At 35.6% G+C, this 22,995-nt stretch overlaps 1 protein-coding gene across 5 annotated transcripts in view; it reads left to right on the forward strand.

Moving 5' to 3' along the window:
• The window catches only part of LCOR (ligand dependent nuclear receptor corepressor), a 156,369-nt gene that overhangs the window by 52,542 nt on the left and 80,832 nt on the right, over window positions 1-22,995 (forward strand). For all 5 annotated transcript variants that reach the window (XR_007460946.1, XR_007460945.1, XM_049646443.1 and 2 more), the window contains exons 3-4: window positions 16,822-16,887; window positions 17,245-17,324. The gene's annotated coding sequence lies outside the window, so the exon portion shown is untranslated. The remainder of the gene's footprint in view (window positions 1-16,821; window positions 16,888-17,244; window positions 17,325-22,995) is intronic.

Below are 22,995 nucleotides of genomic sequence, written 5' to 3' on the forward strand. Positions count from 1 at the left end.
AGCCAAAACAATCTTGTTTTGGCTATTTGGACTCCCTTGCAGTTCCATTTGAATTTTAGGATAAGCCTGTCAGTTTCTGCAAAAAACATAGTTGGGATTGTGATAGAGATTGCATTGAATCTGTAGATCACTTTGGCGGGGACGTACTGCCATTTTAACAATATTAGGTTTTCTAATTTAGGAACATGGGATGTCTTTCCGTTTATTTAAGTCTTTAATTTCTTGACATTTCATGTTTTGTGGTTTTTAGTGTGCAGCTCTTCCACTTCCTTGGTTAAATTTGTTCCTAAGTATTTTGTTCTTCTTGATACTATTATACATGAAATTGGATTCTTAATTTCAGATTGTTCATTGTTGATGTATGGAAATGCTACTTATTTTTGTATGTTTTTCATGTATCCTGCAATGTTGCTGAACTTGTTAATTGTGATCATTTTTTTGTGGATTCTTAGGATTTTCTGTATGTAAGACCTTATCTGTGAAAAGCAGTAGTATTACTTCTTCCTTTCCGATTTGAATGCCTTTTATTTCTTTTACCTAATTGCTCTGGCTAGAACTTCCAGACAGTATTGAATAGAAGTGGCAAGGATGAACATCCTTATCTTGTTCTTCACCTTAATAGGAAGCTTTTCAGTGTTCTACAATTGACTCTGTTAGTTGTGAGTTTTTTCATAGATGGCCTTTATCAGGTTGTGAAAGCTCCTTTCTATTCCTAGATTATTGAGTGTTATCATGAAAGAGTGTTGGAATTTGTTAAATGTTTTTTCTGTGTCAATTGAGATGATTATGTTATTTTTCCCCCTCATTTTATTAATGTGGTGATTGGTTTTTAAAAATTGAGCCACCCTTGCATTCCTGGGATAAGTCCATGGTGTGTAGTCCTCTTAATATGCTGCTGAATGTGGTTTGCTACTATTTTGTTGAGGATTCTTGCATCTATATTCATGAGAGAGATTGGTCTGTAGTTTTCTTGTGCTATTTTTGTTTTCTTATGGGATCTGAGTAATATTGACCTATGGAATGAGTTAGGAAGTATTCTTTCCTCTTCTGTTTTTTTGGAAGTATTTCCTAAGAGTTGGTATTATTTCTTCTTTAAATGTTTGGGTGAACTGTTTCTTATTGGGGTGCCTGGGTAGCTTAGTTGGTTAAGCATTCAACTCTTGGTTTCAACTCAGGTTATGATCTCATGGTTTGTGTGATTGAGCCCCATGTCAGGCAGGCTCTGTGCTGCTCACAGTGTGGAGCCTGCTTGGGATTCTCTTTCTCTCTCTGTCTCTGCCCCTCCCCTGCCCTTGCGCATGCTCTTTCTCTCTCTCTGAACATAAATAAATATATATTTTTTAATGTTTGGGAGAATTTATCGCTGAAGCTATCTAGCTCTTTTCTTTGACAATATTTTATGTATTACTATTTTAATCTCATTATAGATCATATATTTTTATTCTTAAGTCAGCTTTGGTAATTTATAGGAATTTGTCCATTTTATGTTATCAATTGGTTGACATACAATTGTTCATTGTATTCTTTTATAATCCTTTGTATTTCTGTAAAGTCAGTAATATTCCCTACTTTCATTCCTGGTTTTTTTTTTTCATTTTTTTTTCAACGTTTTTTTTTTTTTTTTTTTTTTTTTGTGGGACAGAGAGAGACAGAGCATGAAGGGGGGAGGGGCAGAGAGAGAGGGAGACACAGAATCGGAAACAGGCTCCAGGCTCCGAGCCATCAGCCCAGAGCCTGACGCGGGGCTCGAACTCACGGACCGTGAGATCGTGACCTGGCTGAAGTCGGACGCTTAACCGACTGCGCCACCCAGGCGCCCCCATTCCTGGTTTTAGTAAATTGAGTCTTCTCTGTCTTATTTCTTGGTCACTCAAGTTAATGGTTTGTCAATGGTGTTAATCTTTTCAAAGAAGTTTTGGTTCCAGTAATTTTTTTATTCTCTTTTTTAAATCCATGCCCTTCATTATTTCCTTTCTTCTGCTCGCTTTGCATTTGTTTCTTCATCTCTTTCCAGTTCCTTAAAGAGTAAGGTTATTGATTTGTGATACTTTAAAAAAAAATTTGTTTTTTTTACATTTATTTATTTTTGAGAAACAGAATGAGACAAAGTGTGAGTGGGGGAGGGGCAGAGAGAGGAGACACAGAGTCTGAAGCAGGCTCCAGGCTCTGAGCAAGCAGTCAGCACAGAGCCTGATGGCGGGGCTTGAACCCATGAACTGTGAGATCATGACCTGAGCCGAAGTCAGACGCTCAACCGACTGAGCCACCCAGGCGCCCCATTTGTGATACTTTTTTAATGTAGGTGTTTACAGTTACAGATTTCCCTCTGAGCACTACTTTTGCTGCATCCCATACATTTTGGTGTTTTGTGGCTATTTTTAATTCTTCTCAAAGTATTTTCTAATTTTCATTGTAATTACTTTTTTTTGACTTGGAAAGTTTCCAATTCCCGTTATCAGTTCTAATCTCATTGCATTATTGTTGAAGATACTTTGTATGATTTCCAGCTTTTTAAATTTATGAGACTTTTTTTAATGGTCTAACATATGGTCTACTGTGGAGAATGTTCCATGTGCACTTGAAAGTAATGTATATCCTGCTTTTGTTGGGTGTAGTGTTCTTTGTATGTCTTTTAGGTCTAGTTGATTTATGGTATTGTTCCAGTTTTCTCTTTCCATTGTATCTTTTACCTTGTTATTTTATCCATTATTGCTAGTGAGGTGTTGAAGTCTATAATAGTGAGCTATTACACCCTTCAGTTCTGTCATTTTTTTGTTTCATGTTTTGGGGCTCTGTTAGGTGCATTTATGTTTTTAATTGTTAAATCTTGACAGATTGACTCTTTTGTCATATATCTTTGTCTATTGTAACAAGTTTTTAAAAAAAATTTTTAATGTTTATTTTTGAGAGAGAGAAAGAGCATGAGCAGGGGAGGGGCAGAGAGAGAGGGAGAGACAGAATCTGAAGCAGACTCCAGGCTCTTGAGCTGTCAGCACAGAGCCCAAGGTGGGGTTCGAACTTACGAACCGTGAGATCATGACCTGAGCTGAAGTCGGTCACCTAACTAACTGAGCCACCCAGGTGCCCCTATTGGAACAAGTATTAACATATGTTTTGTCTGATATTAGTATACATACTCCCTTTCTCTTTTAGTTGCTGTTTTCATGGACTGTCTTTTCTTTTACTCTCAACCTCTTTGTGTCCTTAGATCTAAAATGAGTCTCAGGTAGACAACATATAGTTGGATCATGTTTTGTGTGTGTGTGTGTGTGTGTGTGTTTTAAATCTATTCTGCCCATCTCTGCCTTTTAATTGGAGAGTTTAATCCATCCATTTACATTTAATGCAATTAGTATTAAGGATATTTGTCATTTTGCTATTTGTTTTCTACATGTCTTATGTCAGTTCTGTTCTTAAAGTCCTCCATTACTGCCTTCTTTTGTGTCATAAATATTTTCTAATATACTATTTTAAATCCCTTTTTATTTATTTTTCTGTACAATTTATTAATGATTTTTAGTGCTTGCCCTGGGGATATATAATTAACATTTTATTTTATAAAAGTGTATTTCAGATTAACAACAACTTAGTTACAATAGTATACAAAATACTATGCTCTTATGTAGTTCTATCCCCTTATTTTATGCTGTTATTGTCACAAATTACATCTTTATAAATTATATGTCCGTGGACATAAATTTATTTTTTTCTAAAGGAAAAAGGTTTAATATAAAGATGCAGGATTCACATCACAATAAATGATGAGTATTCTTCTCTTAATAAAAGTTCAACTTCTGCATTTTTTTTTCTATTTAAAACTTATCCTGCCTTTTTCCTGTGCTTTCCTATTACTTTGATCCCACCTCTTCCTGTCCATGGTTACATTGAGATTCTCTCTGTCTCTCTCCAGTAGTTTAGAAAGTTTACTCCTACACAAGCTATGATGAATAGCATTAATTTAATACACTCTACCAACATCTAAGAGGAGGTTACAGATATGTAACCTTCCTTTCCCCTACTCCCCAAGTACACTGTTAGCTATCCATTCTCCTGGGTAGAAATGTGGCATTTTATTTTCCAGTGTTCCTTGTTGATTTTCATGCTCATCAACATAAATTTATAGTTACTGTTGTATGTAGCTGTCTTTTAAATCATAAGGAAAAAAGAGCAGTTACCAAAATACATTCTTCCTTTGTTTCCTTCCTCAAACACTTTATAATATAGTGCTTCTATTACACTTTCCAGATACTATTCCAAAGTTTGCAAATATTTAATTATCTTAATTTTTTGAGATCAAAACAATTTCATAGCTAAGGAGGGTAAGGAATAAAGAAGACAACTTACCTAAGGCCATAGAACTGTTAAAAGGTAAAGTCAGAAATTTGAACCTAGGTTGTCTGGCTTCAGAATCCATGCTGTTAACCACTAGTCTGTTATTTCCTGAACACTAGTGTTCCTTCTGTTACATTATAACATTGAGTGTAGAATTCAGTTGGACACATAAAACATATTCATTCATGTTGAAAATTCAGAACGGATGAAGTGAAGGATATTGGAGTCAATTGAAAGGGAAGATAACAATTGGAAGGAACTTTTGATCTATGGCCTTGAAGACAAAGCAGGATCAAGACTATTGAGATTTGAGAGAAGCCTTTTTAGACCAAAGGAACAGGATGAGAAGAGGGATTAAGACAAGCAAAAGCAAGTTATATTCAAGAAACAAAATAGTTTTGAGTTGAGCGTCCTTGAAGGAAATTGGAAGGGAGAGGGTTGAAAAATTCACGTCTGGAATGATTTAAAAGCCACACTTCATAGTTTGGATTTTATTCTGCAGACAGTAGGTAGTCACTGAATGTTTTTGAGCAGACAAAGTCTATTTAGAATTTACTTTATATGTAAATATGTGTATAAATCTGAAGACTAACTCAAACTTTCGTTTAATTTAAAATTTTCATAAACTTGTGGAGGCTTATTTTGGTAGGGACCAGATTAAAGTTTGCTCTTTTGTACTGCCATATATTAAGGTATGTTAGAGATATGTTATAAAGTAGTCATTTTTTTTGAATTTTTATTTATTTTTGAGAGAGCGTGAGTAGGGGAGGGACAGAGGTGGCGGGGGGGGGGGGGGGGGGGCACAGAAGATCAGAAATGGGCTGTGCACTGAGAGTAGCAAGCCATAAGTGGGGCTTGAACTCTGGAACCAAGAGATTATGACCTGAGCTGAAGTCGGATGCTCAACTGACTGAGCCACCCAGGTGGCCCAAAGTAGTGATTTTTTAAACATGAATATTACAGAAATTTAAAGAAATGTGTTTGATTATATTGAAGGGTATGTGCTTCCTTTCAAGATCTTCTCTTGTATGAGAGGTAGAAAGGTATATCTATTTATTTTAATTACATGCCATATGAAATGGTTCAGATGACCTATCGTATTTTTAAAGTGTTAACAACGAAGTTGTTTGCCAGATACTGGATATATAACCATAAATGAGACCTGGTCATATTTTCAGTCTCTTTTCTTTTCTAATTGGTAAGCATTGGAATGCTCCGGTATTCAATCTTCTTCCTTCCTTTCATTTTTATCTGCCTCATTAACTGAAAGTGATCTCTAGTTTTAAGGCCTTAAATTCTATATGTACTTTGATTTCCAATGAACCCAAACTTTCTCCTTTTAAACTCAAACCCACCTATCCAATTCCTTCTGCATGTATCCACTTTGATTTGTGAAAGGCATGTCAGATTTAACATGTCCCAATCTGAACTAGATTTCTCTGTGCCAAAATTGTTTCTCCTTCAGTTCTCTCCATCTCAGAAAATTAAAAAAAAAAAATAAAAATAAATTTTTTTTTTTTTAATGTTTTTTATTTTTGAGACAGAGCATGAGCAGGGGAGGGGCAGAGAGAGAGAGGGGACACAGAATCCAAAGCAGGCTCCAGGCTCTGAGCTGTCAGCACAGAGCCCAGTGCGGGGCTTGAACTCATGAGATCATGACCGGAGCTGAAGTCTGACGCTTAACCGACTGAGCCACCCAGGCGCCCCTCCATCTTAGAAAATTAACATTAAGGTTCACTCAGTTCTTAGACCAGAAGCCTAAGTATTGTTTTTAATACTTTTCCCTCCCATTCCACATCCAGTGCATCATCAGAGCAAGTTGGTTATATCTTCAAAATATTTTCTATACCCAGCCACCGCTCTCTACCTTCATGATTGCCATACTATTTCAAGCCACCGTTATCTCTTGCCAAGCCTCTAGTAATGATAGTCTTTTAATGATGCTTTCCTCATAATCAGTTATCTGTGCACCCACCTGCTAATCTTAAACAATAGAAGTCTGTAACACCTCCACCAGTACCCAAAGGTAAAACTAGTTGATTTCTTTTAAATTCAGAATCCTCACCGTGGCCTACAGATTCTTGCCTCTAGATTTCTGACTTCATTTCCTACCTTCTACCTTATTCACTTTGCTCAGATAATACCAGCTTTCTTGCTGTTTCTCAGCTATACCATACTTCATACCATATACTGCTTCAGTGCCGTTCCATCTGCCTAGAATGTTCCTGTCTTGGATATCTGTGTGGATTGATCCCTCACTGCATTCAGTGCTCAAAATGTTGCTACTTAAAGTCTTCTTCTGACCTCTTTAAAGATTCTCCTTCCTAATTCCCTTCCCAAGTTTTCTCCATGTACTCAGTCAGGGTTTATCAGGGCTTAGTTGTTATCCCCCTCTCTACTGTCTTCTTCTATCATTACTTTGACTTACTTTTATCATACATTTTATCCTCCTCCTCCTCCTCCTCATCATTTGTATCATTTGTCTTCTTTGCCAGAATTAAAGTTCCTTGATAGGAACTTTTTATTGTTCACAGCTGCATCCCTAGTATCTGACTCCTAGACACTCAGTATCTATATAGTCCACCAGGAAAAGGAGGCTCAGAAACAGTAGAAAATGATTTTATATTATTTAACTTAAAAAAAAAGAAAACGAAAGAAATTGCCCATCTCCCACCTTGTAGTGTAATTTTAGTATGTTTGAGAAAATATGTAATGACAAAAGACTATTACAAATTCAGTAATGCTTTTTAAAGAAACCTATATTTTGTTCACAGCAAAATAGCATTTGAAGAAATAGTGGCTGTATATACAAGCACATTTTTATTTAATTTACAAACCGTGCTCATATGGATTTACTGACCTTGTAATGATGGAGTTCCTCTAAGGAATTGTGGCCCACAGATTGTGAACTCCTGGTGTAATTGACTCATTCCTAATCAACTTCCGATTTGCATTTAAATGGCTTCTTTTTAACATAATTACTCTACCCAAGACAGTTTGGGTAGAGTAATATATAACAGAAAAAATGAACCCAACTGCCCTTGGATTTCCAAAGAACTACATTCATCTGACCTAGCTACTTACTACCTTTGTTCTTTTGGTTACTTAACATCTTAGAATCTCATTTATGGCATTGTGTATGTAGATATATGAAATTATTTTGGTAATGTTCCAGTTACTTAGTACATATTCTTTTCCCCTCCTTTTTCAGGACCTTATCTTACTCTTTTTTCTGTCTTTGCTGTGGTTACAGCTTTTTATGAAAAAAAGTATTCTGTCATCTCTGTTCTTGGACCAGCAAAGCTAGCCATTAATTATGTTCTGGTTTTAGTTCATAGATAAAGGGAACTTGGTTGAACTCAAGCAGAAAATCCATCCTTTTTCTATCAGATATCGATTACCCTTGTGTTTTATTTACTTTACTTAACTGTATATTTAGGTCTTTAACATGCCAGACATATAAAGTGGAATCATTCTAAAATCTAAAACCACTCAGAGGGTATAGGAATTAGGAAAGTGTGTTTACATTCTTCCAACAGAAATTTACTGACTGTAGTTTAAGAAACAGGTTGATATTAAGAGAAAGATAGAGGGGCGCCTGGGTGGCGCAGTCGGTTAAGCGTCCGACTTCAGCCAGGTCACGATCTCACGGTCCGTGAGTTCGAGCCCCGCGTCAGGCTCTGGGCTGATGGCTCGGAGCCTGGAGCCTGTTTCCGATTCTGTGTCTCCCTCTCTCTCTGCCCCTCCCCCGTTCATGCTCTGTCTCTCTCTGTCCCAACAATAAAAAAAAAAAAAAAAAAAAATTAAAAAAAAAAAAGAGAAAGATAGATAGGCTCCAGTTCTTTGCTGAAAATCTAGTGGATAAAACGCCAAAAAATAATTACAGTGTATGTAGTTTATAAGTGGTAGTATAAGCAGCACTGATGAGGATGTTCCTAAGCTTGCCTAGGGCTTGAGGAATGAGCTAAAGGATACCTTAGAATGAACTAGATTGAGGGTTGCAGGAGAACATTCCAGGTAGAGGACATGCTATGCTTAAAAGGCATGGAAGCATTGCCATATATGTAGTGATTAATAAGTCAGTCTGACTAGAGCATAGTGTGTATAGGTAGAAAATGGTAGCAGGGGAGACTGAAAAGGTAGTATGAGGCTAGACAGACCCTCAGTGATCTTGGGTATCATCCAGGAGTTTGAAGTCTTCAGTATTATTGGAAACCATCAAAGGTTGGTAAAACTGAGAAAAGATGGAAAAAGTTTGGCAGCATTGTGATGGATGGATTCTGTTGGGGATGGTGGTGTAGGGGGATGCTGAAGTAGTAAAATGAATGAAAAGTTCGAAGATGTTATTAGTAGGTAGTGGAGAAATTGAAGAGCCTGGGTTGTAGAATCACAGGCCTGGTTTTAAACCTAGGCTCTGCCTCTTTGTAGTTGTATGAAAAAATTAGTTGCTTTGATTTTCTTATGTGTACTAGGTACTAATAATACCTACTTTACAGTATTCCTCTGAAGATTTTGTTATAGTGGGTATGAAGTACCTGATACAGTACTTGCCTGATGCCAGCTAAGGGCTCAGTTAATGATAATATGAACGACATGTACTGTAATTATTAAGGTAAGAGATGGCGAGACCTGACTTTAGGGATGGAAAAGAGAATAGGTTTGGATGGATCTGTCTGAATTGGAATGAATAGGACTCAGTGACTGGAAGACCTGATTACTGTCTTATGAAAGAATGGAATCAGACAGACTGAGATTTGTAATCTGAATGGTTTAGGTTGAAGGGGTTAGGGATGCCATTTTCCTGGTAAGGAATACAGGAGTCACTGGTTGAGATGAAGTGTAGAATGATTTTGATTTGGACTTTTTGAGGTATTTGGGATATCTTGGTGATGATATGAATGGAGCAGGCAGTTAGAAATAAGGTCTGGGGCAAGAGATAAGAGATTGGACAGTTACCAGTATATGCATGGTAGCAGAAATGTGTGTAAATCTTAATGGCAGGGCATATATTTTAAACAGATCCTCTGTATACCCACACTGCTGAGCTCTGTATTAACACTCGATTGGTTCTTGCTGTTAAAAGTGATATTTAAAAAATAATATCCTTAAGGTGGCTTTGTGTATAAGGTAAGGCATGGTTACTTTGATTTCTAATTTAATATTCACTTTTACTTATAGTTATAAATGTAAAACCTACTTTTCCTAAAATACAGATCTTACTCTAATTTTAAATTTCTGATAAATATTTTAGTTTAACTTTTAAAGCATTTTAATCTGTAATTATGAATTAAAATTTTTATATTTTCTCTTTAGGTATTTAACAAAATCTCCCTTCGTGTCTAAGTAAATATTAAGAATCATAATTTAGACTTATAAATGTGATTGTTCATAAGTTTAAGTATTCTAATACAGTGTACAAACTTAAGGTTTCAGTCTAAAACTACAAGTCTAAATCAGCTATTCAATTGCATATTTTATTTTTAAAAAATGTTCATTCTGAGAGAGCAGGCATGAGATGGGGAGGGGCATCTGAGAGAGAGACAAAGAGAGGGAGAGAGAATCCCAAGGAGGCTCTACTCTGTCAGCATAGAGCCAACCCCGGGGCTTGATCTCACGAACCATGAGATCATGACCTGAGCTGAAGTGGGATGCCTACCAACTGAGCCCAGGCACCCCTGGGATGTTATTCCTAAGTCATTACTTTTTAAATTATATCGTGTTTGTTTGTTTATATATAGGTTTATTTTATTATTTTGAGAGATATTTATAAGTTTATGTTATTTAGAGAGAGAAAGAGAGAGCACACGGGAGGGGCAGAGAAAGAAAGAGAGAGGATCCCAGGCAGGCTCCATCCCACGAAGTGCAAGATCGTTACCTGAGCTGAAATCAAGAGTTTGACACTTAACTGACTGAGCCACCTAGGCTCCCCAGTAACAACTATTTACACTTAACTATTAATTTTACTGGTATACTGCTTACCTTTTCTTTCTCTCTCTCTCTCTCTTTCTTTCTTTCTTTCTTTCTTTCTTTCTTTCTTTCTTTCTTTCTTTCAGAGAGAGTGTGTGTGTGTGCGCGTATGCAAGCATGAACAGGGGAAGGGCAGAGGGTGAGAGAGAGAATCTTAAGCAGGCTCTGTGCTCCCAACTCGGGGTTCTGTCTCAGGAATGTGAGATCATTGGTGCCGAAATCAAGCATCAGAAGCCCAACTGACTGAACCCAACCCAGGCACTCCCCCCACCATTATTTTTTATGTAAACATTGTTTTCTCTTTTTAGGAGGTCTTTGTTTTGAATTATTTTTTTATTAGCTGAACTACTTTCAGTCGCTCTTACCCCAGAGTGAGTGCTGTCCTGCTTTTCAAATCAGAGCATGTTTCCTTCTTTCTTTTCTTTTACCCATGTCTTTGAATAATAGACTGGCTACAGGGGCGCCTAGGTGGCTCAGTCGGTTGTACGTGCGACTTCAGCTTAGATCAAGATCTCACAGTTTGTGGGTTTGAGCCCCGCACCAGGCTCTGTGCTGACAGCGCAGAGCCTGGAGCCAGTTTTGGATTCTGTGTCTCCCTCTCTCTCTGCCCCTCCCCTGCTCTCACGCTCTGTCTCTGAAAAATGAATAAACCTTAAAATTATAATAAGAGTAATAGCTTGGCTACAAAAAGTGTATGTTTTTTGTTTTAACACTCAGAATTTTGTAAACATACCTCCATTGGCTTTTAGCATTTACTTCTGATAAAATGACTGGCAGTCTAAATCCCTTTTCTCTTAAGTAAAAAAAGGAAAAATTTTCCCTTTTTTTGGAGCTTTTAAACTTTTATTTTTGAGGTTGAGATATTTTACCAGGTAAGTGCTACATCTACATGCTTTTTTCCCCTTGAGTACTCTGCCCCAGTATTTCTCAGAGCCTTTAGACTCCAGATAATACTCAACATTAGGAAGTTTTCTTCTTGTTCTCCTTCTGCTTCCCTTAAATAAATAAACAAACAAAAAAAAACACCTTTTTTTTTTTTCATTTATGTTCTTTGCTTTTTCTTGCTAGAAATCGTGTTTTACAGTATTGAATGCCCTGGCTACCTCCTCATGATCTCTGTGCCTTCAGATTCACTATATATTGTGAGGACATTTTTATTGATTGGTTGAGAGTTGGGGGGGGGGGGGGAGGGGGAGGGGGGGGGAGAGAGAGACAGACAGACAGACAGACAGAGACGGAGAATCTTAAGCAGGTTCCGTGTTCAGCACAGAGCCTGATGTGGGGCTCAATGGTGAGATCGTGACCCGAGCCCAGATCAAGAGCCAGACACTTAACCAGCTGAGTCACCCAGGTGTCCTTTGAGGACCTTTCTTAAGTTAGTTTTCTAAATCACAAATTTATTGTATATTTTTCTGCTTAGTACCTCTGTTTGATTATTTTGACAGTTTTTCTTTTTTCCTTCTCTCCCAAACACATATTCTCCACTTTTTTCTGAGTAGAGAATAACATTTTAAAAATGTTATTCTTAAATAAATAATTATTATAAAATAATTATTACTAATTATTATAATAAATGTTATTTGAAATAATTTCTTCAAGTTCTAGTATTTTTTCTTCATTAATTGTTTTAGTTTGAGCCATTAGTTGTAATTAGATTGTTGTTTCTCTCCAATGTAGTTGGTCAGGTTTTTTCATCAGTTCTTGTGCTGGGTAGTTCTGAGGGTGATAAGTGTGCCAGCAAATGGGCTCCTCACAGTGCATGGGCTGGGATCAGATGCTCAGGAAGAGAGGAAGGACTTAGTGAATGTAGTTGCCCAGCAGTGGGGGAGGAGGAAGTCTAGAGTAATGAGAAGAGGAACCTGGTTTTTGTTCATTACCTGTAGGAGTTTATCTACGTTTCTTTGGTTGTATGATACATTGAGAAAGATGGAACATCAGTAAAAAGGTATTCTTTACCTTATGTTATCTTGGATAAAATATAAAAGATTATATAATCTGGTGCCTTTTTTTTTTTTTTTAAACCAGCAAGCACCTCTGAACTGATATTTCATAAAATAATACTACTCTGTTGGAGACCGAGCTCTTTTATACCAAGCACCAAGTTTTACAAGATACCCCAGGACCTTGATGTAAAAATTGCTAATTTTCTGACGTGCCCCTGATTTTCCTTTTTAGCACCTCTTTATCTCTCAAACTACTAATGTCTATACTGTACCTCACAGAGAAAAGGTTCCCAAGACCCATGAACCATTTTTTCATTCCATCCTTAATTTTTTGTTTCAAAAGCACGGACTATATTGCTTACTGACTTATGTTCGCTATGTATTTGATATGTTTCTGTCCTGTTATTTTTCATAACCTATTCCGTTTTGGTTACAAATAAAGTAGTGACTATGATTAAGATTGAAGAGGGAATATGTGAAAAATTTTAATCTATCTTTTGTTTTTGAGAGGTAGATGATTAAATTAGAAGCTGCAAACCAAGCATGTAGAGTCCTAGTTTAAGAGAGAAAAATGAGGGAAACAGGAAGACCTGCCTAGCCTTCCTGGAGTATTAAATCTCCTTGAGGAGATAAGATATAAATACATGAAAAGAAAAGCAAAAAAATAAAGTTTAGATAGCCTATGACAAATTTTATTTTACAGAATAGATTGCATAGAGAGCACTTTGCACATGACAGAAAACAAAGAAAACATAAGGAATTGACATTTATTTAAAAGGGGAGAGTGATAAGTGAATTCTGAGGATGAGAAAACTGGAAATCCAACTTCATGAGGGCAGTCACCATGTCTCTTCACCACTGGCTGTTCACACTATCAGTGCCTGCCATTGTCCATGCTAGATGGTCAGCTCTCAGTTAATGTCAGTTGAATAAGCAGACATGTATTTGTTGAACAAATTGAAGAGTGCCTTGAACGAGATAATTTATTTTGGCAGAGGTGAGATGCAGAGGCCTGAGAAAATATTAGGATGACTGAATACATCAGAATACTAACATGACAAGCTCTGAGAATGGGCACAAAGTTGTGGGAAATAAGGCTGCTGCTAATGGTAGCTTGGAGCCAAATGATAAGCAGCTTTGATTGCTGGACTTAAGAATTTGGGATTTGTGTTTTAAACAAAGAATTTTTCGGAACAGATAATGGCATTGTCAAAGCAGTATTTTAGGAGTAGTCTAAAAACACAGTGGAGGTTGCTGTGAGGAAGAGACTGGAGACCCAACTTTGAGACCCATTGTGATGTTGGACAGGAATTCTTTGAACACTGGTTGTGTCCAATAAAATTATGAATATTTCCTCACATGTAATGTATTCCATAAAGATGGTTTTTAAGCTCTAGTGATTGAACATAATGACATAGCTGTCTTTTTCAGTATTTATTTAATTTTCCATGGCATTTTGTTATTGATCTCATGGCTTTTCTGTGAGATCATGGTATAAATTTTGAATACATTTGTTCTTCCCTTATTTGCCTTTTGTTAATGTCAAGCATAGCACATGAGCCGTTTCTTGTTGCTATGCAACTGCTAAATTCAATATTTAATGTTAATAAAACTGAGTAGCATTAAATTCAGTTAACAGGGTAGCAGGATATGGCTTTACAGTGTCTAATTGATAATATTTGTAAGGTTTAATGTATTGTTACAGATGTGAGCAAAATAGGAGTGATCTGTTTATAGTTGCTCTTTTGGTCAAAATTATTTGTGGTTAAGTCACCAGATTTTTTTTTTTATTTATTGTTTTTGGTCTTTCCCTTTCATGGTTTTTTGATATGTGATTCAGTTTTTTGTTTAGTGTCTCTGTGTTATTGATGAAGTTTTTATTCTATTTTCTTATTCTTTCAGATTCTGTTATTTTGTAATTTTAATAATTTTCACTCTCAAAGCTTATAAGCCTTTTTTTCCTGGTATTATTTCTTGCTATATTAACATTTTTCCTTCTCAGGAATTTATACTTAGTATGCAAGTTTGGAATTTGTCACAATTTCATATAAATCTAGATGAAAGCATATTTATTACATGTGTTCTTTGGGACAAGAGCCACTTATAATCTCTTTTAGCTATTTGCAGTGTGTACTGGGTACTTTAAAGGTATTGAAATGCTTTCATTAATATTTGTGAAATAGGGCTTTAGAGTTGGGAGGCAGGCTGTGGGATTTATTTAAGGGGTTTGGGGAGGGGAGACTAGTGTTGAGAATATCTAGTTTGCAGGCCCAAGATAGATAGGATCTAGCAATTCCTTCTCATTCTCTTAACCACCATTTCCCCAACCTCTAAACCCCCAGTCCAACCCTTTCTCCTCCCTAGTTTGGGGAAGAGAGACCATAGTGATTTAGCAGAAAATGTTTTAGCAAATAATAAACAGAGACACAGATAACTCTTGTTTGAATGGATAGTTTGATTTTGTTAATGTCCTTGGAATAATTTTGATGGGAAGAATTAAGGAGAGTTGAAAAACAATTGCTCCTTAATAATAAATGAAAAATCTAGAATCTAGAAAATAGTGTAGAAAAATCAACTCTTTACAATGTAGTTAACATAGACTCTAGAGATTATTCTGTTTGAAAACAATGGCTTAATACTGTGGACAAAAAAAGTCTTTTGCTCTGCATTGTTCTTCTTTTTTTAATTATTAAAAATAATCTTTTTTAATTTTTTAAATTTATTTTTAAGAGAGAGACAGAGCATGAGTAGGGGAGGGGCAGAGAGAGACGGAAACACAGAATCCAAAGCAGAGCTGTCAGCACGGAGCCTGAGGGACACAGGGCCTCAAACCTGTGAACTGCGAAATCATGACATGAACCCAAGTTGGCCTCTTAACCTACTGAGGTACCCAGGCGCCCCGTATTAAATTTTGATCTTTTTTTAGTTTTTTAAAGATTTTTAAGTAATCTCTACATCTCCTGTGCAGCTTGTTTGAACCTATATCCCCAAGATCAAGAGTCCCTTGCTCTACCGACTCAGCCAGGCACCCCTGCATTATTATTCTTATAAAGAGACAAAATCCTGTTTGTAAGCACCATCTTTTCTACCCCTTTACCTTCAAACCCTTTATGGTGATTGTATTTGTAGTAAGGAAGTGCTAACTATGTTGTGAACCTCATGTATCCACCTGGCTATAGTATTTTAAATTAGTGGTTCCCTCCCTTTTGAGCATAAGAGTACTTTCTAAGTAATTTTTTTTAATTATAAAGTTGTGATTATAGATTATGTGACAAAATACATAGGGCCCCAAAATACATAATACACACTAGGAATTCAGTAACATTTTGTGTATTTTCTTAATTACAATAACTTTTTTTTTTTTTTTTTGCATTTGAACAGTACTATGAACACTGCATGCACAAGACACGTTAATTCTTTCTGAAGATCATTCTTGAAGTACATATGGATTCGTGGACCCCTTGTAACTGTTTGAGCTCCCAGTGAGATCCTTAGTTTGGGAACCACCACTCTTAACCTGTTATTTCTGTTATGTTATATAAAGGTGCAGTCTGATTCCTTTCCCCTTTTCCCTCCTTATTCTCTTTATGAACCATAGGAAACAGTAAGATGGCCAAGATTTTTTCATTGTTTTTCATTGAATCGGCCATATTTGAGGTAATAAATCCAAAAAAGTTTTTTTTTTTTTAAATAATGTGGAAGGTGATAATATTTTAAACATTTATATACAGATATATTTGGATTTTTTCTTTCTTTTTTTTGTATGTATAACTAGTGAGTTCTACCTTCATAAAGGAACCAGCAAGTAGTTATTGTGGCAATGTGAAAAAGTTACAAAGATCTTTTTCTTTTAAAATATTATGATTTTTTCTTTAGTAATAAAGGTATTCTCAGTGAGAATTTTCCTTCTTCAGAAAACTGTGGACTTGATGGGTGCTTGGGTGGCTCAGTCAGTTGAGCGTTGCACTTTCGCTGAGGTCATGATCTGGTTCGTGAGTTTGAGCCCCACATCGGGCTCACTGCTGTCAGTGTGGAGCCCATTTTGGATCCTGTCTCCCTCTCTCTCTGCCCCTCCCCTCCTTGTGCTCTTTCAAAAAGATAAATAAAACATTAAAAAACTGTTAGCTTGAAAAATCTGTTATCTCAGTTCATATTCAGAAACAGGCTATTTAGATTAATCCAGAATGTTGTGGAAATTTTGAAACGATTTGACTCTTCCATTGGGAAAGGTGCCTTTTAAAATGGATTTTGAGCATTTATGTAAGGAGGTATTTGGGATTTTGTACAATGATAGGACAACCCGTGAGTTTCCATTCTTTCATTGGTTATTTCTAGTGTTGTCTGTTTTGTGTTGTTCTCGAATGTGCTGTGAATTTGTATTGAATGTTAATCATGGACAAAAATGCAAATGTTCCTTTTAGGTTTGTCATTGACACTCTTTCCTCAGCATCCCTTCTGTAATACTCTGGGGATCCTTGAGAACTGGAGGAACACACCATCTTTTTTTCAGCAGCAGATTAATATTACCTTACTATAGGGAGTGTTACTGTAATAATGGATTTTTTTTTCATCCTTTCAGGGTTTGAAAGTATTCTTGAAGGGCTGTTTGGACCTGCATTATTAAAAGATCTCAGTTTATATAAAGGTATTCAAAATCTTTTTTTTTTTCTTTCCTCTTTGGTATATTTCAAATTCTTCCTGGTGACATATCTGATACTTTTGTGATTTAAACCCCAGTCTCTTTCTCCTTTTTACTCAATTTTATGTGAGTTAAAGCTGTATCCCTATAAACATTTTTGTGTTTAGTTGATAATGCAAATATATGTATTAATAAGATATATTAATTAGTGAACAGTTACTAAGAATATTAAGACAAGTAAGGAACCTGTCCAGTGCTTAGGATTTTTTGTTGTTTGTTGTTAAATAATATTTTTGAAATTCTCATTTGTTTGAAAAATTCACTTTTGTAACTGTTAATTTGGTATTCCAACTCTTTTTGCAGACTGTGAACCTGAAAGCATTTCTGATTGGACTTTTGATGAAAACTGTCTATTCTGTTGCTTAAGAAGAGATAAAGTAAAGGTAACGAAAAAACTTGTGTAACTTATCTAGTGTGGTATTTTATAGTTTTTATTTTTTTCAAAATTTGATTATTTGTTGGGGGATTTGTAGGAAGAGGAAGGTATGATTCCATATTTATTTATAAAAGATTTGATAGTAACTGAGTTTTGCAATTTAGACTGTTTCTAGTCTGTTGATTAGCCTATTGAGAAATCTGTATCCCAACATGCATTGCTTTATTTATGTAGTTCATTAAGCAGAATAATTAACTAGATCTCAAACTGTTGAGTGTATTTTAAATATGAAATGTATGGTAATTGAAGCAAGGGGAGTCATTTGTACAAAAAGAACAGTAGCATGGATCTGGATCAAGTAGTTACTAATTCATGTAGATTTATGATAAACTGTGGTTTATGCTTTAGTATAAGATGTTTCTTCATTGTATTGGAGCATGAATGCTGTTTATATTCAGTTGTTGTAGAAGTTTGCTGTATTCTGTTTTTATTGCTTTGTATTAAACATAAATGGAGTTTTGGTTTAGAAACATCATTTCAAATGTTGGAAACATTTATTAATAATAGTTTGCTATCTTATGTTTCTTTTCATGGTACTTTTGTTTTCTGTTTTAAAGCTTTGGAAGCATTTTGAATTCCTTCCTCCCCCCTGTATACTTCTAACTAGATCATTGACCAGGTTCTATAAGTTCTTCCTTCATAGGAAGGAATTACATTCTTTTTCTTTCCACAGTCCTTACCGTGGTTCAGACCATTAGCATTATTTCTAAACTACTGAAAAAACATGATTGGTCGCTTTTAGTTTTCTTTAGTCTTTTAAACACTGCTACCAGTGTAAACTCCTTCCCCCTAACCTTCATGCCTTAAATAGTGTGGAAACGTTATCTCATACTCAGTCTCCAGTGACTTTCTCATTGTATTCTGGATTTATTATTAGCCTAATGATCTGTGCCTCAGTATGCTGCACAGTTAGTTCACTTCTCTTTCTAATGCTGCCCCCCAATTGTCTTTTATACAGTTTTCTTTCAGCTAAACTGGTGCAATCATTTGTTTTTTGTTTTTTGGGTTTTTTGTCCAGTCATTTGTATTAAATAACATGCTTTTACTATTTGGACTACAGCACTACATATACCCATTGTTCTCTATCGCTTGAAATTCCCCTGCCCTTAACTCTTAGCTTAAGCTTCTATCCTGCTATCACTGGTATACCTCTGCTCTTATTGCTGTTTCTAAACTTCACACTGTTGTAGTAAATGTTATCTATACCAGTTATTTGTCAGTTAATATTCTGCCTTATTTTGTTCCTATTTTTCTATGTTTGCATCTTGTGTTCTTAACTGCGTTGTCAACCTCTGAACACTGTGAACCATGTTGTATACTTCTTTGTTACCTCTGCTTGTAACCACTGTACCATTATTTATCATTGTTGGCAAGTTGCTTTCAAATCTGAAAGCCAATTTAAGAGCCTTTTAATGTTCTTTTCTGGCATCTTTTCTTGTTTACTACATGAAAAGTTGTTCCTGGGACTATCCAGGATGGTCTGTTCCCATTGAGTGAATGTGGAGAGTGTTTTGAAATTTAATGTGGTTTGAGAAAGACCAGAAAATTAAGCAACTGCTAGTGAAGTTGAAATTGGTCATTTTGAATTGTGTGTGTGTATGCACGCATGTGCATGCATGTTGTGACTGTTGAGCAAGTCATTTAGTAAGCATTTTGGTGGAATAGAAGGAGCAAGTGTTAATTATCTTTTTTAAGGTAGGATTAGGAGGAAAGCCCTTCTATGCTCAGTAATTGAGTACAGTATATCCTTGTAATATGATTGAGTTTTCCGTTGCTGTATGCGGGTAAAATACTGTATGAATATTTTTAGAAGACAGAACTAGCAAGACCTGGAACTATGTAGCATTTAAAACAGCTGCTCTTACCGTTTTAGTTCCTCAATTTCTAGTTGCTTTTCTAACTAGAAAGAGTATTTCCATTTGACAACCTAGCTAGTTCTGGGAAAGCTGGTATTCTCCATTAGAAACTTCACTACTTATCTTTGACATTTAATTTTTTCAGAGACAGCCATAACAACTATAGTGGAAAATAGGAAAAAAGAGAGCTTAGAAAATGTAAATTGCCAAGTATAGATCTCTAATTGTGTTAGATTTAAAGTGATTGAACTGAAACTCTTTGCAGGCACTTGGAGCATCTCATATGAGAATTACTACAATGTGTAGATAAATTTATCCACTGGGTTGAAGTTTACACTCTTTAAGGCTGGCTTTAAGATTTCAAAGAGAAGGAAATATCTGGAGAGTATGGTAATAGCCAATGGGTGGCAGCATAGAGCATGATAATGGAATCTTGAGTTTGGAGTTGGCATGATGAGATCTCCAAACAATATTTGGAAAAGCTGTTAGAACTATTGGTCTGATAGTTGGGAAAGAAATGACGCTTATGCATATTTTTCATTTTGGATTTTCAGTGGGTACTGAAGCTGTTAAAATGGTTAAAGTAAATACATTATGTTTATTTTTTTTAAATACATAGGTAAAAAATACAAAGTAGACTCTTTGGAAAATAGAACAGGAATTCACCTAGAAATTAGTAAAACAACTGTTGTCTACCCTTCAAGACCCTATAGTGGTTAGAAAATAAAATTTTTAAGAGATAGGAAAATACATTTTTTTAACATCTGCTATGTGTACTATGTACCATTTGCTTATATTTGTTCCCATTTAAATCCTCACAGCAATCCTGTAAAGTTGGTTAAAGGCATCCCAGTTTTACAAGTAAAGGAATTAGAATGGTCACAGAGACTAAGTTACAGGATAAGTCAAATGGCTGGAATTTGATCCCATGGTTTTTTAATTACATGCATTTTGATAACATAAGTAGGAACAGGAACATGGAAACTGGGGAGCAGGAATTAAAGTAGAACTTGGAATTACTCACTTTGAAAGACAGAAGAGATAAGTGTGTAGATGGTCATGAGTATATTTCAAATAGCCAGTCTCAGCTGTGCCTAAGAATCTGTTAGTGAGTGCCTGCCTCGCTGGCTGACTGGCTTCTTTCTTTTGTGTTTGTTGGGCACATAGTGGGCACTCGGTAAAATATTTACTAAATGAGGAATTAAGAAATCCTAGGAGGCTTAATAAGCTTGGAGAATTATATTAATAGCTAACTTTTGAGTGCTTACGTGTGACAAGCATATGCACACAGTTGTCTGTTTATATACTCATGAAGCTTTTCTACTTCTTTTTAGCTTTTTAAAAAAATAATTTTAGACTTATAAAACAATTGCAAAAGCAATAAAGAGTCACTGTTATACCCTTTACCCAGACTCTCCATATGTTACCATCTTCTAATACAATTATACAAATCAGGAAATATTGATACAATATTATTTAATCTAATTTCACAGCTCACCAGTGGTCCCAGCAATGTCATTTTTCGGGTCCAGGATCCAATACTTTGTATTTAGTTGTCATGTATTCTTAGTCTCTTTTAGTCTGGAATAGTATTTTTTGCTTTGCCTTTCATAAATTTTGAAGAATACTGATAAATTGGTTTGTAGAATGTTCCCTCAATTTAGGTATGTCTGATGATTCCTCATGATTGAATCTAGGTTATGCATTTTTGGCAAGAATTCCACAGAATGATGTTGTGTCATCCTTAGTACACCCTATCAGGAAGCACATGGTGATGTCTTACTTTGGATCAGTTAGTTAAGCAGATGTCTGCCAGTTTTCTCTATTGTAAGGTTTCTATTTTTTCCCTTTTTGTATTTAATTTTTTATTTTTTTAATGTTTATTTATTTTTGAGACAGAGACAGAGTGCAAGTGGGGGAGGGGCAGAGAGAGAGGAAGACACAGAATCCGATACAGGCTCCAGGCTCTGAGCTGTCAGCACAGAGCCCGACGTGGGGCTTGAACCAATGGACCGCGAGATCATGACCTGAGCCAAAGTCAGATGCTCAACCGACTGAGCCACCCAGGCGCCCCTCCTTTTTGTATTTAATAGATACCTTGTTGAGAGGTACTTTAAGATTTTTGTGAATATCTTTTTCTCATCATACTAGTTTCTTGTCATACACTAATTTTAGCATCCATTGATGAAAGTTGCTTGAAAAATTACTACCTAGTGCTTACCAAATAATGATTTTCTATTTCTGTTATTTCTTCTGCTTTTGTTAGTTGGAATTCTGCTCTAAGGAAGAGCTTTCTTTTCTCCTCTATTTATGTATTTATTTGTTTACCTATCAATATGGAGTCATGGATTCTTATTTTATTCTATGGATTATAATTCGTTACAATTATTCTTTAATTTTGTATTGCAAATTGTCATAGATTTGGCCATGGAGAGCTCTTTCAAGTTGGCCTATCTTTTTTGCCTTTTTTTTTTTTTTTTTTTTTTTTTTTTAATAGCACTTCTTTTCTTTTTGGCACCAAGAAGCATTCCCGACTTACCTTTGCTTTCTCTGTCTCAGCTCTGGATTTCTCCAAGGAACCTTAGTTTCTTTTATTTGGAGAATTGTATGAGAAGGAAAGCAAGGTCTGTCTGGGCACTAGGTGTCTTCATCGGAACTGGGGTGTCATTACTTCTAGGTCTTCTCAGTTGTCTCAGCTAGGAAATACATAGGTTTACTTAAATATATGTACATATACATTTGTATTTCTTTATGAAAACCCATTTTGTGAGGCTTTTATTATGTTGATAGTATGAAGAGTTGATTCAGTAGTAGTGAGAAGGTGTTGGAGAGATAGGAAGAATAGAAAATTGCTTCCAGTATTTATTGTCCCTAAAAATGGACTAATTCTAAGTGATAAATTTATGGTATCGCTGTGCTGAGTTTGGCTGAGATAGAGTAGAGATAGCTGTTGTAGAGTAAGGAGCATGGATGTTTCACTAACTAGGGATGATGGAAGATAGGATGATATACCAAAATATAAACTATTTGTTATCTTAAGTTTGTTGTAAGACTGTTAGTAAGTTTAGTATTTGACTAGCATTTTAGGAAGGTGTTTTAAGAAGATGAGACTTGAAGAATACATAGGCAGTTATGAGAGAGGCATGTTCTAGGTGGAGCCAGAGCACTTAATTTTGGATATACTCACAAGGTTGGAGGCAAATCATACAGATATCCTTCATTGCCCAGCTAGCTAAAGAATCACGTAATAAGATTCTTTTCATGTTTATCATTAGTCTATCATGTTGTGTTCAGTATGAACATTCATAATTTGTTCTGTTTCATGAGTACATGCTAATTAAAAGTTTAGATACATCCTTTTAACATTTTAATTTTTATTGCTACTTTAACACTTTGAAAGTTTATAGTAAGAGCAGATGGTGAATCTAGTTACTATTTTCTCGTATTCCACAACATGTATTTATGTCCAGTGTATTAGCTTGGGTGTATTCAATGCTTCTTGATAGGAATGTCATCTTGTCTCAGGGTACCACAAATCAGTAAGTATTCATAGTACCTATTGTATAAAAGGACCTGTGGAAGAAAAATATATTAATATAGTATACATCTATTAGGGGTGAGAAAGAAAACAAATATGAAAAGTTTAAAGGTTATTTATGATAATTCAATAGATGCACAGCAGACTTAATTGGATACCACAAGTCAGTACATGATTAATTAATTACTCCATTAACTGTACAAATCTAGATTGTGAGACTTAAC

Source organism: Panthera uncia, chromosome D2, assembly GCF_023721935.1.
Source record: "Panthera uncia isolate 11264 chromosome D2, Puncia_PCG_1.0, whole genome shotgun sequence".
In the NCBI taxonomy this organism is placed as follows: domain Eukaryota; kingdom Metazoa; phylum Chordata; class Mammalia; order Carnivora; family Felidae; genus Panthera; species Panthera uncia.